The sequence below is a fragment of the Catharus ustulatus genome, chromosome 10 (assembly GCF_009819885.2).
Source record: "Catharus ustulatus isolate bCatUst1 chromosome 10, bCatUst1.pri.v2, whole genome shotgun sequence".
NCBI classification, from domain to species: Eukaryota; Metazoa; Chordata; class Aves; order Passeriformes; family Turdidae; genus Catharus; species Catharus ustulatus.
Window position 1 is genome coordinate 11,260,253 of NC_046230.1, and position 14,656 is coordinate 11,274,908.

Consider the following 14,656-nt stretch of genomic DNA (forward strand, 5'->3'; position numbering starts at 1 on the left):
AGTCCAGCTGTTCGAACTGTTTGGTAATTGTAACTATAGCAGGCTAAAATGTGAGCTTCATAGTGGTTTGATGTGTTCTTGTAAGAACATCATTTAAAGTTGGACAACACAGCTGCTGGCTCTGAGAAGGTGTAAGAGAAAGACCTGTCCCTTTGAATCTCAAGTCCAGGTTTTCTTTGATACTACCTCTGTTCCCCTTACCATTACTCCCCTCATTTCACTGAGCACAGAGATAAAATGATGTTTGGTATTGATATTAACCTAATGAAATCATTGTTCACAGAGATTATTTCTCAGTGGTACTGAGCACCTTCAGTTGTTTCATGGCATAGGCTCATTTAGTCAATAAATACCTTTTGTTGCAGCAAGTAGTTCACTTTTATATTCCAATATGAAATAGATTTAGTAATAGGAACCTGTGTGCAAATTCCTGGCACATCTTCAAAGTGGCATCTTTATTAAGGAAGGCAACTTTACCTTAAGCTAGGAGCATCATAACAAATATAACACTTGAGATAGTTATTTCTTCAACTATAAACAAATATCACTGCAGAAGTAAGATGAGGTCTGTACTTAGAGTAGATGCCTAAAATTCTTGTTAGTTAAAAAATTGTTGTTAGGAAAGTTGTAGTTATAAAGTGATGCATGGTTTTAAATATTTTTAATATCAGCATTTTTTTTAGAAACAAAATGCTTTTAATACTCTATTTAAAATATTGTCACTTTTACAGCTTTTAATGATATACCTGTAACATTTTTCTGATCTGCATATCCACATCTGTGATGAGAATAAGTAAGTATGCTCATGCTATTTACCTTAAAAAGTATAACTTGCTTACTTGATATTATGACAATAATTTTTATCTTTCTCTCATTAGTTTTTTACTACCAAAACATTTAACCTCTTTATGCTGTAATGAATTTCTAAAATAAGTACTTCTATTAGATATAGTGTTTTTTCTCCATAATAGGATTTTAATTAAGATCTTGGCAACTATGGCTCATAGCACCATAGAAGCACTGAAAATCCTACCAGTTCTGGGACTTCTGCTAAAAGCAAAGTGTACATTTTTCCCAGGTGACAAACACATCCATTTTGAAATCTACAGATGGAAGAAGGTACTGGTGCTTTACAATATGAGACCTGACATGTAATTTTTGGGTAAAGGTCCCCTGTGATCAGTGCAGCTCAGGGAGTGCGTTTGGAATTTTGTGTCACAACAGCCTCGGGGAGCTGCATGGGCACAGTGAGGAGTGCACGGCCAGAAACTGAAAACCAGCTCAAGCCAGCACATGACATTTTATGATTTGGCACTGCCTCATTACAGCAAGTAACACTCAATCTAGTATTTCATTTTAAAAAAATAGACCAAAGGATTAATGTTTCGTAGGAAATCATTGCTTGGTATTTCTCTTGAGTTTTGTTTATATAATTGTCGGAACTTGAGCAGAGCTAGTATAAAATTCTTACCAGTTAGCACTCTTCCTTAGGGAGTGGAAATCTTTTTTTGTGTCTCTTGCCTGGAAAACCAGAAGAGTAAGAACACAGAGGGTGTCACTGTGTCTCCTGGAATGCAAGTACCTTTATTCATGGGAAAACATGCCTGGTGATGTCTGTAGGTAACCTCCTTCTCACCCTTCCTTTCCTTTGATATGGCATAGCAGATGGTCCTTACATTTACCCCATTGTGTACCCTCTCCTGTCACCTCCAGAAAACTGGCACAGTTCTGAAAGAAACCATTTCAGTTTTCAGGGAAACTTACTTCTGTATCTTGGACAGGCTAAAGGTGCCATAAACAATAGCTGTCAACACCATTTAGCATTTACCCTAAGTGGTGAAAGGCTTTTGTGGGGAAAAACATGGGAAAAAACCCCTGAGAGTCTCTTTGAAAAGGCTTCTGGATATGTTAGGTATATTCCTTTCCTTTTGACAATTTTGGAGCAGCTGTAGTGGTTAATTCCTCCCTTTCCTGTTGACCAAGCTCAAGCACAATCTGGTTTAGTAGTTATTTTATTCTGTTTATGCTCTTTATCCATGCTTTTCAATGTCTGAGCTTTGTTAGTTGGCCAGTTCTTCCAAGTGGTTTTTTTTTTTTTTTCTGGTTAATGTACACCGATATGGGGCTATTACAGTGTTTGGTAGAATGACTTACAAAGAAAGAAAATTTTCATTTTTCTTCTGTACACAAGCATTACTTGAAGTTAAACATAACTAATGAATTCTGACATGTGTTTTATCAGTTGTGCTTTATCAAACTTACATGTTGGCCTGTACAATTCATTGAAGTTGTTCTGACAGTTACATTTTACAGAGTGGAAAGATACAGCCAGGCTGAACGACACACTGTGTATATGTCCTTATGATGGGAGTTCCTCATGATGAATGTTTCCATGATTCATGTTTTTATAAAGAATGCCAAAGGGATGACTGTGAATATATCACTTGTCATAACGTGTAGTTCAGTTAACAATAGTGAAGTAACTGTTTAAAAAAACAGCTATTGTACAGGAATGTTCAGTTATGTTTGCTTTGCAAGACTTCAAGCAAGCATGACATGGGATGTGCTAGACATGTCTCGTGTCTTTTGAATTGCTGGGGTAAAAGGGCTACTGCAAGTAAGAGCAGATTTGTTAATCACTCCTGTCTGCAAACATTCCTACAGCAATACATTCTGTTCCCACTGCACACCTTTTGGATAGCAGTGGAAGCTTGCTTTTAACTCCACTGCTGCTCTGCAGTGCTTAGTGCTCACTCTGTGCAAATACATCGATGGAACTACAAAGAGGGAAATGGTTCCCATCTCCTGGATTTCTCAGAGGACACAGAGCAGAGCACAGCACTGCAGTGATACACAGGCTTGAGCCTGCTGCTGGCATCACCAATACGGAAGGCAGAAGTGGCTTTGGGAGTATCAAAGTGGGCAGAAGGAAGTCAGGTTTAATAATGGACTCAGTTCAGTCCCACTGTTAGGAATGGCTTCTCTAGACTGAGTGACACTAGAGCTATTTCTTTATAGAAATGGATGATTGGAGGGGAACCAATGAGAGAATGTCTGCAACAGGACCAAACAGGAAGGCTATTAAGTGTTCCTGTTTGTGCATTTCCTTATAGGAAGGAATTAAATTCATTGTAAGAAGTATGGATAATTATTATCATTATCAGTAATAATAACACCAGGATCATAAAAAAGAACTACTGAGACCAATTACCAGTTTAGCCTGTTACTCTGCAGCAACTTGAAAGAGGCCTGGTTTACAAACAAGGCAGTTAAGCGGCTTCTGCTTCTGTTTCCAAAACATAATACCTTAAACAATGTTGTCTTATGACAACAGGATGTCATGAACAAGAGGAGGAAATTCGCTGGTGAGCTTGTACAGGACAAGTTGACAGAATAGTAATCTCAAATATGGCATCTGGCTTGCAAATCTGTTTTATTCTATCCTAATTGTGCAAGAACTATGAATCCGATTTGAATACAATCATTAGGCAATTTTTTTCCTGAAGAATAAAGGAATTTTTCCTTTCTGTTCTTTACAAGGTTTCATCCCTTCCTCCAGGCTAACTTCCATCCTATGCCTTACTAGGATGTGATATATTAGTGCAATTTTGCAAACAGATGAGAGGCTATTTTTGACTCCAAAACTCTGACAAAGTTGGTTTGAAGAGAGTAATTTAAGTATCTTGCTGCATAGAGTGAAGGCAAAGACTTAATTATGGATATTTGATTAAGACAACTAAGCAGTTCTGCCAACAGTATGTACAAGTATTTAAACTTCTGGTTTCACATGCTAAATTAGTGAAAGTGAGAAATTGTAGTGCCAAAATCTGGAACCTACCATCAAACTAATGAGCTGCCAGAGCACACTTGCATAAAAAATTTCAAGTTTAAGGTATTGCATTGAAAAGGATCAACTCTATGAGAGGCTGTGAAAAGGTGTAATGATTCTACAATTATGCATCTATTCATACTCAGATCTGGTTTTGTTTAATAAATAGTAAAAGCAGCAACATCCTCAGTACTATCGGAAGAAATGTGGAAAGCTGTGTTCTGTAGTTGTATCAACTACATCTTTTCATCAAGTACAGAGGAAGAAATCAGAAAATGTGCTCTTAGTAAATTGTAAGGATACTCTGTATGCTGCTTAAAATCTGATAATGATATATATTGTCTGATACGACCTAAAAATTTTCATGCTTTCATTTTAGTATAAGACATCCCATAATGAGAGTTCTCCTCTGTTAAATCAAGAAATGGATAAAGGTTTCAATATTGGTTTTCCTTAATTCCACCCCACAGGTGATTTTTCTCATTTCTGCAGTTCATATTTTTGTTTCTCTCTCCGTCTTTCTGTGTCAATACTAAATCAAGATATTCTGTTATTTTTGATGTGAATAAAAATGTGACAGATCCTGGATAAAAAGTCCTGTAATTCATGAATTCATAACCCTAATTCAGGATCTGCTACCCATGAGAACCAAAACTGAGTATGTACTCTTATATTTGGTCTTTCTAAAGGCTCTTCAGTTCCAGGCAGGGAAAGGAATAAAGAAATGGACAATCTTTTCCAAATTTTCTGTATACTTTGTTCAGAGAATGGCATATCAAGTGTTTTAAACAAAGAAAGGAAGGAAACTGATTTCTTGCCAAGAGATTGAAACCTCCTGATCTTCTGCCAAGCTAGTTTATTTTGCCAATAGTCTCTCACCTTAAACAGCTCCTTTCCCTCTGTAAAGCTAACAGCAGTGAAGGAAATAGGCTCTGCCGAATGGCAACACTAAGAATCTGCTCCAGTTTATGTAGGGACCAATTCACTTTCAAATTTTGATATGTACCTGAAAACACAATTCTATGCAGGGAGTCACCTCAGAGGATTCCTAAACAAACTTTTTTCTCCAAGTGCATCAGTTACTGGCTTTGTGAATGTTGATCTCTTGTTGCACAGGAATTATTTAACTGCTTTTGCTATTGAATAAAGTATGACCCTGATTTTCAGGGTTCTATATCTTCTGTCTTTTAAAAAAGTGTTGAGATTTACAGATTTTAAGAAACTGAACTTCTTTGAAGTGAATACATCATTCTGAAACTCGGTTTCCTTTAAAACTGGTGAGTTAGTTATTGAATTTACACCATATCCTCAGTGGTCATACTCATGATTTCAGTGCACTCTCTAAGCAGATATGCAGCACAAGTTCTTAGATATTTCACTATTCCTTTTGCAGTGAGAGGAACAAGATGATGATGATGTTTGCTAAAGTCTAAAGTCAAAGGCTGGTGATGAGTACCAAATGACAAGGATTTTAGTTTTATTATGCTAATATACCCAAAACCAGATATGTGTGATGAAATTATCTTCTGTGTAGTAATAGAGTATAAATCTTGCACAGCCCTTCAGTGTGCTGTCCCAGTCATATTTATGTAGGGCTAATTAATTGAGGACTTAATCATCTACATGTGTCTGTTTAGTCTTTAGCTGAGAGTAAAACAGAGAAAGTTTTTGATTTGAGAACTATGTAATTTGTGAGCTGTATTAACAAAAACATTCCAGCTTTTTTCTTGAGGGACAGGGATAATTTGTTATTCTGAGATCCATGGAATGGTCAGTGTTCCAGACTGCTAAGTATTGTTCTGAAATGACCATCACAGTCGCATTATCTGAAAAATAGACATTTTGAAATCAGTTTAAGACAGGATATGCAGGACCTTAAATCTTCACTTTAATCAGGAGTGGCAGTAAATGCATTAATTGTGTTCTGTTCCTGCAATCTTCCGGTAAGGAGAAAAATAGACTCATTCTGTAAAAGCTATTATTTTAAATGAACAATGCTTTTTTTTTTTTTCCCAACAGCAAGAGAGCAAATGCTGCCTGAATCATTCTTTCCCCCTTGAAAATACTTTCTAATTTATAGTAAATCAAGTGAACAACCCTCTATTAATTTTTTTTTACTTTATATAGCTAGCAGACTGCAATTAATGCTTCTACCAGCAGAACTGATAAATAAGAGAATGAAGAAATGTTTCAGACTTATACACACATCTCTGGGACACCTAGATGATATGAAAATATTTGGACTGTTTAGAAAAAATTTACTTATTTTCTAACAGTAAGTGAAAACTCTCCCAAAGCCTACCACCAGCAGGCAAAGACCAGAGCATCTAAAGTAATTTTACATACTAAACCAACCGCAATGAACTTTTGTATATCCATCTCTATTGGGATGGTTTGCCTACCAATTTCTCAGTTGCTCAGCTTACAATTTATAAATTACTGTACAGTCATTTGTATAGTTTTCTGCTTCTAGTGACAACACAAATGTTTTTGTCAACATAAAGGGCTTTTATTTCACTGGAGAAGCAAAGAAATGGGGAGGGAGACACAAGGAGAGCCAAGGAGAACAGCTTGAGAGCACAGTGTATGTTCTCAGAAGAACTCAATTTAAAAACACTGGTTTTTTTATAAGAGTCTCTGTGGTCACAGATGCTTACCTGTGTAATACTAAGTGGCACCCTAAGGATTTTTTTTGCTATTCTGCTGCATCAAGTTCAGACAGCAGCATTTTTATTTATTTTATGCTTTATATTAACCCTTTTTAGAACAGGGGATAGTCTAACAGAAATAAAATGAACATATTTTTAACTATAGGACACACTCTTATGAAAAAAACATTGTCTTTTCTGACTTGAGCAACAGGCATGAGTTCTAATAAAAGAATACTTCAGATTTCAAGGTGCCATCAAATCAACAAATTAATTGCTGAAAAGCAAAACAAGTAGTGCACTGAAAAGTACCATGAAAGAAGGGATTTTTTATTTAATAGGATTCTTAATTGGAACATTGTCTCTACAAACTGATTTATTTGTATTTATTTTACGTATTTTTTGACCCAAAAGAAGTAAAAATCTTATGTCTAGGAAACAGCAGAGTATGTATCTTACAGGGTAAAGGCTCAGAACCAGCCCTGGAAATCTCTGTAAATGCACACAGAATCCCTGCATAAGCATAAGAAGAAAAGCAAAAGCTAGTAAAAGAAATACAATCTTTGTCCATCATTAACTTATTTTCCACCTGCTCATCAATCACAAGGTAAGCAGTCAGTCCCAAATGTAATTAAAATGGAAAGACAATAATGATAAAAGTAGAATACTTGCATCATTGTAATTTAATGCAATGCAGGAGATTAAATTATGATCTTTGCATAGAGTTGCAAGCTTTTTCAAAGTTAGTGGCTGAGGATTGCAAATGAAAGTTTGTGTCTTGCTATGGAAATGGCACTAATGGCAAAACCTGAATCCCCACTGGCTTCCCCTAAATCCAAAATTTCTTAGGTCTGTGTCAAGAACATTGTTTAGCAAGAATTGCTGACAATTCCTTATGCTGCATAAACAACTCCTTCTCCCACCTAAATACTGCGTTTCCAGTTAGTGCTTACTTGTCTCCCAGGTCTCTTAAGGGTATGCATATGTAGATAAGATGAACTGGGTTTGCATCTTGGTAGTATGAATCCCTAATGATTAAATAAAGATGCCTAATTTAAAAGCAAGTTTGGGGATTGGGTCTCCTTCTAAGAATGTTTTAAAATACAGAACACATACCTACAAGACACGTATTATAGCTGCCCTACCTGGACTCCACTGTGGGTCCTGACAATGATTTAGGATCTAACAAAAAAATGTGCTCTTACTGAGATAATCTCAACCACTTGACAATTACCGAGGAGGAGGGGACAGGTATAATTGTATTTCATGGTCAAATTTAAGATAGATGTTTAGCATTTCCTGGTGTAGTATTTATTTCAACACTGGGGCAATATATAATGGATTTGAGTATGAATTCATTGCCTGTGATCTACACAAATAACAATTTTCTCTACAGTCACTTGAATGATTTCAATGTGATTAACTCTGTATTTTTCTGTTATACAGGGAAGTCATGCCTCTCAAGTATTGGTTAATAACCTTTAATAAGCTTGCTAATGACATTTTCTATGTGCCAAATTTGAGTAGTCCATCTTGACATGAAGTGCAAGGACAGCAGCTGTACAGCAGCTTTAGCACTACAGATGTGTTCAGTGCAGTGGCCAGCTGTGCTTCGTTTGTGTTAATGCTGAGAACATAACACTGCTCTTCATAGCACTTATGAAATACAGTTCCTTCATCTGTTTCATAAATTATCTTCCACAACTGGAAGCTGCACTATGATTTCTGCTTGCAATCACAACCAGGTTTGCACCTTAGGATGGCTGTAAGTATTTTATCTTTTGTGGAGTTACTTTCAAAAAATCAATTTCTGCGGCCCCAGATTTGTTAACAAATAGTTCTCAGGTATAATCAATATGTCCTTGTCTGAGCATTAGAATGTGCAATTATACTTGCACAAATCTATGCAGATGGGCTTTTATTATAAATTATCTTCTCTTTCTTATGTTAGAAAACCATTTAGCAAATAAATAAAAAATGAAGATTGATGGTATTAGAACAAAGTGCCCATTACAATTACAGCAGCAGAGAATTGCAATAACAAGGATGTAGAACATTTCAGTCTATTTTTTAATGCTCAGGGTTTGTTTGTAGTTTAAGATTTTATTTTGTCATAGGCTCTGTGATTATAACAGACCACATTTATGACAGGGTTTTCTTTTGATTTTTCAGTGAACTCGATTCTGCTCCTCCTGCTCAAACACTTCCCTTCATGTGTGGCAAGTATCTCTCCCAGCATGGGAGAAGATACAGCAGCTTTGCTTATTATGTGAGCACTCAAGTGTGGATTTTTGTTGGTTTTGTCTGCAGTATGAATCTGAAAAAAAAGCTTTTCCAAGCTGCCATGGTTTAAAAAACTTGTATTTTCCCATCCTCTTGTAGTAACCACTGCTGCCCTTGAAGTACATAAAGTTAAATGTCCTGTTAAGTATTGTTTCCTTCCTTTCAAGGGATTGCATCTGGCAATTGGAGGTAGAATAAAAATTTTTACATTGTATTATGATTAGGAAGCAATGGAAAGGCAGGCTGGTTGTACGTGCTTGTTCAAACATGAGAGAAATTGGAAAATACATGTAAAAATAATTGGAAGCCTTTATTGGTGGCCCTGTTGGGAAAATCCACTAGCATTTACTGGGAATGAAATATGCAGGAGCCTGCAGAATCAAAAAGAAATGGGCACACAGGTCCTGTGTAGCTCTAATTCCTTTATATTATTCCTACAATACTTTTTTATAAAATTATGTTATAGACTACAGTGTATGTACTACCTTTTCACAACCAGAGATAGTTAAAATAAACAAAAATCAATTGAAGTTTAAAATTTTGTTTAAGATGATTTAATAATTTGCTGTAAGGGTAGTACAATCTCATAAAAAATACTGTAAAAAAAGTCAGACCAAAAATAGACTAATGGTAGCATTCCCACACATTCAGACTAGAAAGAAAATGCTGATTTTCATTTTTCATTTTCAAAAGTTCTCTTTTTTCACCTTTCTATTCAAAACTCATATAAATAAACAGATTAATTGCCCAGCATAAAAAGTGGATATTATCTCAATTTGTAAGCTTTGTGACTTTGTGTAGGCGTTCCACAATTGCACTTACTATCGGGATACTCCCTACGAGTGAATTTATCAGGAACAGATGGATGTAGGACTGCATGGAAAAAATGTTAAGCATCTGCAGTATCATTTGTGGTTAATGAGAGAGGAAGGTGGTTGGCTTTTTAACAAATCTAGCTCTCACTGAGGGGCAGACATACAGAGACTTAGTAAATAACCCCAGATAAAAATACAAGTCAGGAGCTGTTTGTGTGTTGCAGCTGGTTCAATATTTTTATAGCTCCAGTTTGATGCCACCATCACTAAGGTGTATATCTGTAAAACACAGTGTTTGGATTAGGAAGTAAAATGGAACATACCCAAAGCAATTAGATTACAATACATTTTAGTAGTTTAGGGGGAACTACATTGCAATGGTTTATATAATACTGTGAACTTTCTGCTAAACAGTACATAAAAACTGGCTTGCTATAATTTTTTTTTTTGCTAATGTATGTTTAGAAGGACTAATAATAGGCCTTATGAGTCACAAGCATTCATTAGGTAAGCCACCAGAGTTTAAAGAACATAACAGTTGAGATCTAGTCTGTTTGAAGTGAACAAGTAAATTATTATGTTTTAAGAAATAGTGACTCTTTTAAAAACACTATAATCATATGCTTCTAAATATTTGAGATTCTTTATTCCATGCAAAACCATAATGTTAATTACTGGATTAGCAAGAATACCTTTAAGACCAACTTTGAACACATCATCTAGGTTTTGAAACACATTTGGGATGCTTGACTCCCTCACAATGGTCCCAAGGGGAAGTGTGTTACTTCAACTCGTGTCTGGTTACTGGGGAAGGCACAGTTCAGGCACAGGCTTTGGTTTGTGGGGGAAAGCTGCTTTTTACTTAACTTATCCCGCTGGCTTGATTCGGGTGCAATTAAATCAAATCAAATTATTTGTTTAAGATCACTAAGGGATTCAGTGACTTGACTGGGGGAAGGAAGAAAGCTGGACTAGGAAAACTGAAAATACTAGTTCCCATCGTGGGACAATTTCTCAGTACCATTTAAGTAAATTAGAGGGGCAGCCTATTGTATTTCAGAGTCATTTGCACAAATGGCTGCATTGTATAGACTAAATTTACATCGGTAGGAAAATGCAGATACAGAAGGAAAACTGAAAAAAAAAAATGAACATTTTCATGTGACTACTAAGACATCAGACATACCAGATAAAAACCAGAAAAATTTAAATCAAATTTTATCTGCCAAAAATTTTTTGATTTGTAGGTATCCCTTTTAAAGGAAAAGTTTATAATGAGTCTTTCTTGCTTGTCTTTAGCTGTGTATGAGTCAACATTTAAAAACTGTATTTTGTAGCCTTACAGGTGTTCCAAGTTCCTTTGTTTTCTTTTGTTGTTGTTGAATCTTTTTTTTCCTGTTTTTTTAATGACCTAGAGACATGTCAGTACTGTCATGTTGGTAAGGTACCACTGCTTTTATCAGTAAGATTAGATGACTGCAAAAGACTTCCCTGCTGCATGCATTGGCTATTGATAAGAGTAAGGAGTTGTTATCATCTATGACAACAGAAGGCAGTGACATATGCACATTGGCTTATAATTTGCATCAGAAAATTTGATGGTAAAGGAATAGTAAAATGTAGTATTTTATAATGTATTTTCAAGGGCAGAACATAATGCTGCAGCAAAGACAGACTCCTGCAATTTCTTTCTATCCCCTTCTTCCTTCCAAACCTGACCTCACTTCTCCAGGCCTTTCATTCCCTCCAACATCAATTTTTCAACAGTGTTTTGTCTTCATAGACTCTTCATTTCAGCCTCAGTCTCCTGACTTAGCCAGTGCTGGCTTTCTCCTTGGCTTGCTGCCTGAGTCCCCTGCTGAACTCAGGATGTGGTTCTGCCAATCTAATTGTGGGCTGCTACTGAAAGGGGTAGTCCGTCCCATTCCTCCTACTGTCTGTCCTGGTCTCCCTTGTGAGCTGAGTCAGGGAACTAAACTTGTATAGCTCCTTTTCTTTCAGTTCAGCTCTCTGAATCAGGTCATCATGGGGTAAAATGAACACCAATGCTAAAAATCACATCCAGGGTTGGAAGGGACAGTGGAATAGGGAGAGGAGGGACCATTTCTTTCAGCAGCACTTGATAATTAATGTGAGTTTCATTGTTAAACTGAATTTCCAGCCCAAACTCTATACCCTGCCTCTCTTATCTTCATTTTCCCCCTTTACCCTTCTTCCTCATAGCTTCCCATTTGCCCCTGCCCTTTCTGCTCCCATCCCAGAGATACCTACAAACTAATGCCAGCTGTCTTGCCCAACTCCCTTTTTTCTGTGTAGACCTGTATTTCACTGATGTCTTGTAGACAGACTTTGCCAGTAAACATCTGTGCTCCCTCCCTCAATTGCTGTTTACAAAGTATTAGCTCAAGAGGATAGAAAATGCTTCAGCAATTAAGACAGATACCTCATTTTTATAAACTCTTCTCAAACCAGCTTCTGTTAAGGAGCTCTTTTACTTGTCCATGAAAAAAAATCTGAAACTTAACCCTGGTGTTATAAAATGGATAAAACCCCTGATAGTTATGAAATTCCTACAAGTTGAGTTTTCCTCACTTTGAACCTTTTGTATTAAAAATAAGCAGTGAAATAGTTTTCAACAATAGTTAGAGTCTCCTGTTCCTACCGTAAACAAATGCTGACTATCTGGGCAAAAACCTCTGCGTAATGCAAGTCAACTCCCATTGACTTCACAGGAGTTATCGTGCTATATATGAGAGCAGAATCTTGTCTCTGTGAATAAAGGAGTTTTTTCCAGAGTGAGGGGGCTCTGCACAAAGAATGCATTTTTACCAGCCCTTTGATTCATTGGCAAACTCCCAAACACCAGAACTGTTTCTGTAGTCTTTCTACTCTCACAATGAAAGACATTTTCTTTTTCATTTTTAGTGGGAAGTCTTTTGTATGTATTTTTCTCATGGAAATGCATGTCTTGGTATTTCTACAGTGAAGTAGAAAGTATTTTTCAGTCACAATATTTTTGAAGTTGTTCCTTCCTGAGTTTATTGTGTATCTTCTAATTCCAGTTTAAAATTAGCTGAAGATAAAGAAGCAGATTTGAGCCTGATGCATACGTCTCCTGCAATTCAAAAGCTGCTTTGAAACGAGACTGGGCAGGCCCCTCTGGAAGTTCCAGCAGCCCTGGGGAGCTATCCAAATCATGCCAAAGTTGTGTCATGCTGTGGTCCACCCTAGACTCAAACTAGAAAAGAAGGGGATGGCTTTTACTTTTCAGGAATTCTCCAATGGGCCAAAGTGAAATTCCCTTTAGCAACACAAGCACCAAAAAAAAAAACCCCTTGTGCTGAAGAACTGCCCTCTACAGCGTTTCTGTATTGTTAACAATTACAATCTTGCCTCCTATCATATTTTATTTTTTCCCCAGAGTTCTGCATGACAATTTCTAAAAAGAACTTAGCAGTATGTTTAGGCAATATTTTTTAAGTTTGGAATTTTTTGTTATGTGATTTACAGTTTTGTTATCATCATACCTTATTTTCAAGATGTTTTTTTTCCTGTTGTGCTCTGGGAAATAAATATTACTGATGACACCACTACAGAGATCAGCCATACAGATAATGTTGCCTCTCCAGAGAAACAAGAAATTGTAAACTGAAGGGCACTCTTAGTGTTGAATGGTCTGTGAGATGAGCCTACACTTGACAATGTTCAGACACCCATATTCAGAATCACCAGAGCCATTCCCTTATTTCTCTCTACGGAATCAACTCAAATATTTCAGGAACTATCTGACACACACAACTGGATTTCTTCCAAACCTGAGTTAAAACCAGTCTTTAAAAGGTATATCTAATCTCATGTTTAAAACCCAAGCAAAGGCATACCCACTATCTCTGCTGATATAAACTATTTAAATGTTTAATTGCCCTCACAGTCAGGAAATGTCAACATTAGATTTGTCTTGCTCCAGTTCACAGCAAATGGATACCATTGCCCTGTTAGCCAGGTTGAAAAGGTCACACTATCGAGATCTCTTCCTATATTTAAGTACCTTTCCAAAGTAATCCAGTCTCTTGTCAGGTTTTTTTTTTCTTTCAGAAGCTAAATAAGATGAAATGTGGAAGCTTCATATTCTATGTTAGCTTGTTTTCTTCTCCCTGGATAATTTTTCAGTACTCTTTGAAGTATCACTAATATTTCCCTGCTATTGTAAATATCAGAAGTGGCTGCAGGTGTTTTTGTACCATTTCTTCACCAATGTGTGCAGATGTTTGCTTTCTAGTAGACAAGTTTTTATGCCCTTTAGATTGCATTAGTTCTTTTCCAGTTGCTGTGATGCAGCACTGCCGGGGCTGTGCTGGTCCCTGTGCCAGGCCAGGGCCCTGCCCACTCGCCTCCAACTCTGGGGCTGGTATCCAGACCTGGCCTCTCACAGGAACTGTGTGGCACATCAGGCTGTCCTCATTCAGCACTGCAGGATGGAGAGACCCTTCCATTATTTTACCTGAGATCAACGTGTAGCTCATGGGTTTACATGTCCATGAATGAGGATATTGACCCTCCTCCATCTCGGAAACAGTTTGATTTTCAGTGGGGGCGAGGATCCACTGGTCCAAGTCAGGCTGGGCTGCAGGATATTGCTGATTTTAAAAATGAACCTTATAGTTATTAAGAGTAAAACCGAGCCTCTGAAACTCACTGGAGCAGAATACAAAAAGATTCCTATGTTTTAGGATGTGCAGACCAAAGTGCTGGATAATACTAGTTTCTCTAATACTTGGTTTACAATTTCTTTAATTTAAATATATATATATATTTAGCTGCTGACGTTTCATAGCATGATGTAGGGCTACATTGTACCTTTGAGACAATCTGATATTTTAAAAATTTCTATTAATTTCCAGAGTTCTTTGCATCTAGTAAACTTTAATGTTAGTGAATCCATATGGTACCCAGTCCAAAAAGACTGATATGGGTACATTTTGCTGATATGTTATTCTCTGATAGTGTAGGATACCTATTTGAATAAACTGGGAAAAATAATTCAGCAAAGCAGTTGTTAAAATGAAATGACAGTCAGTCTT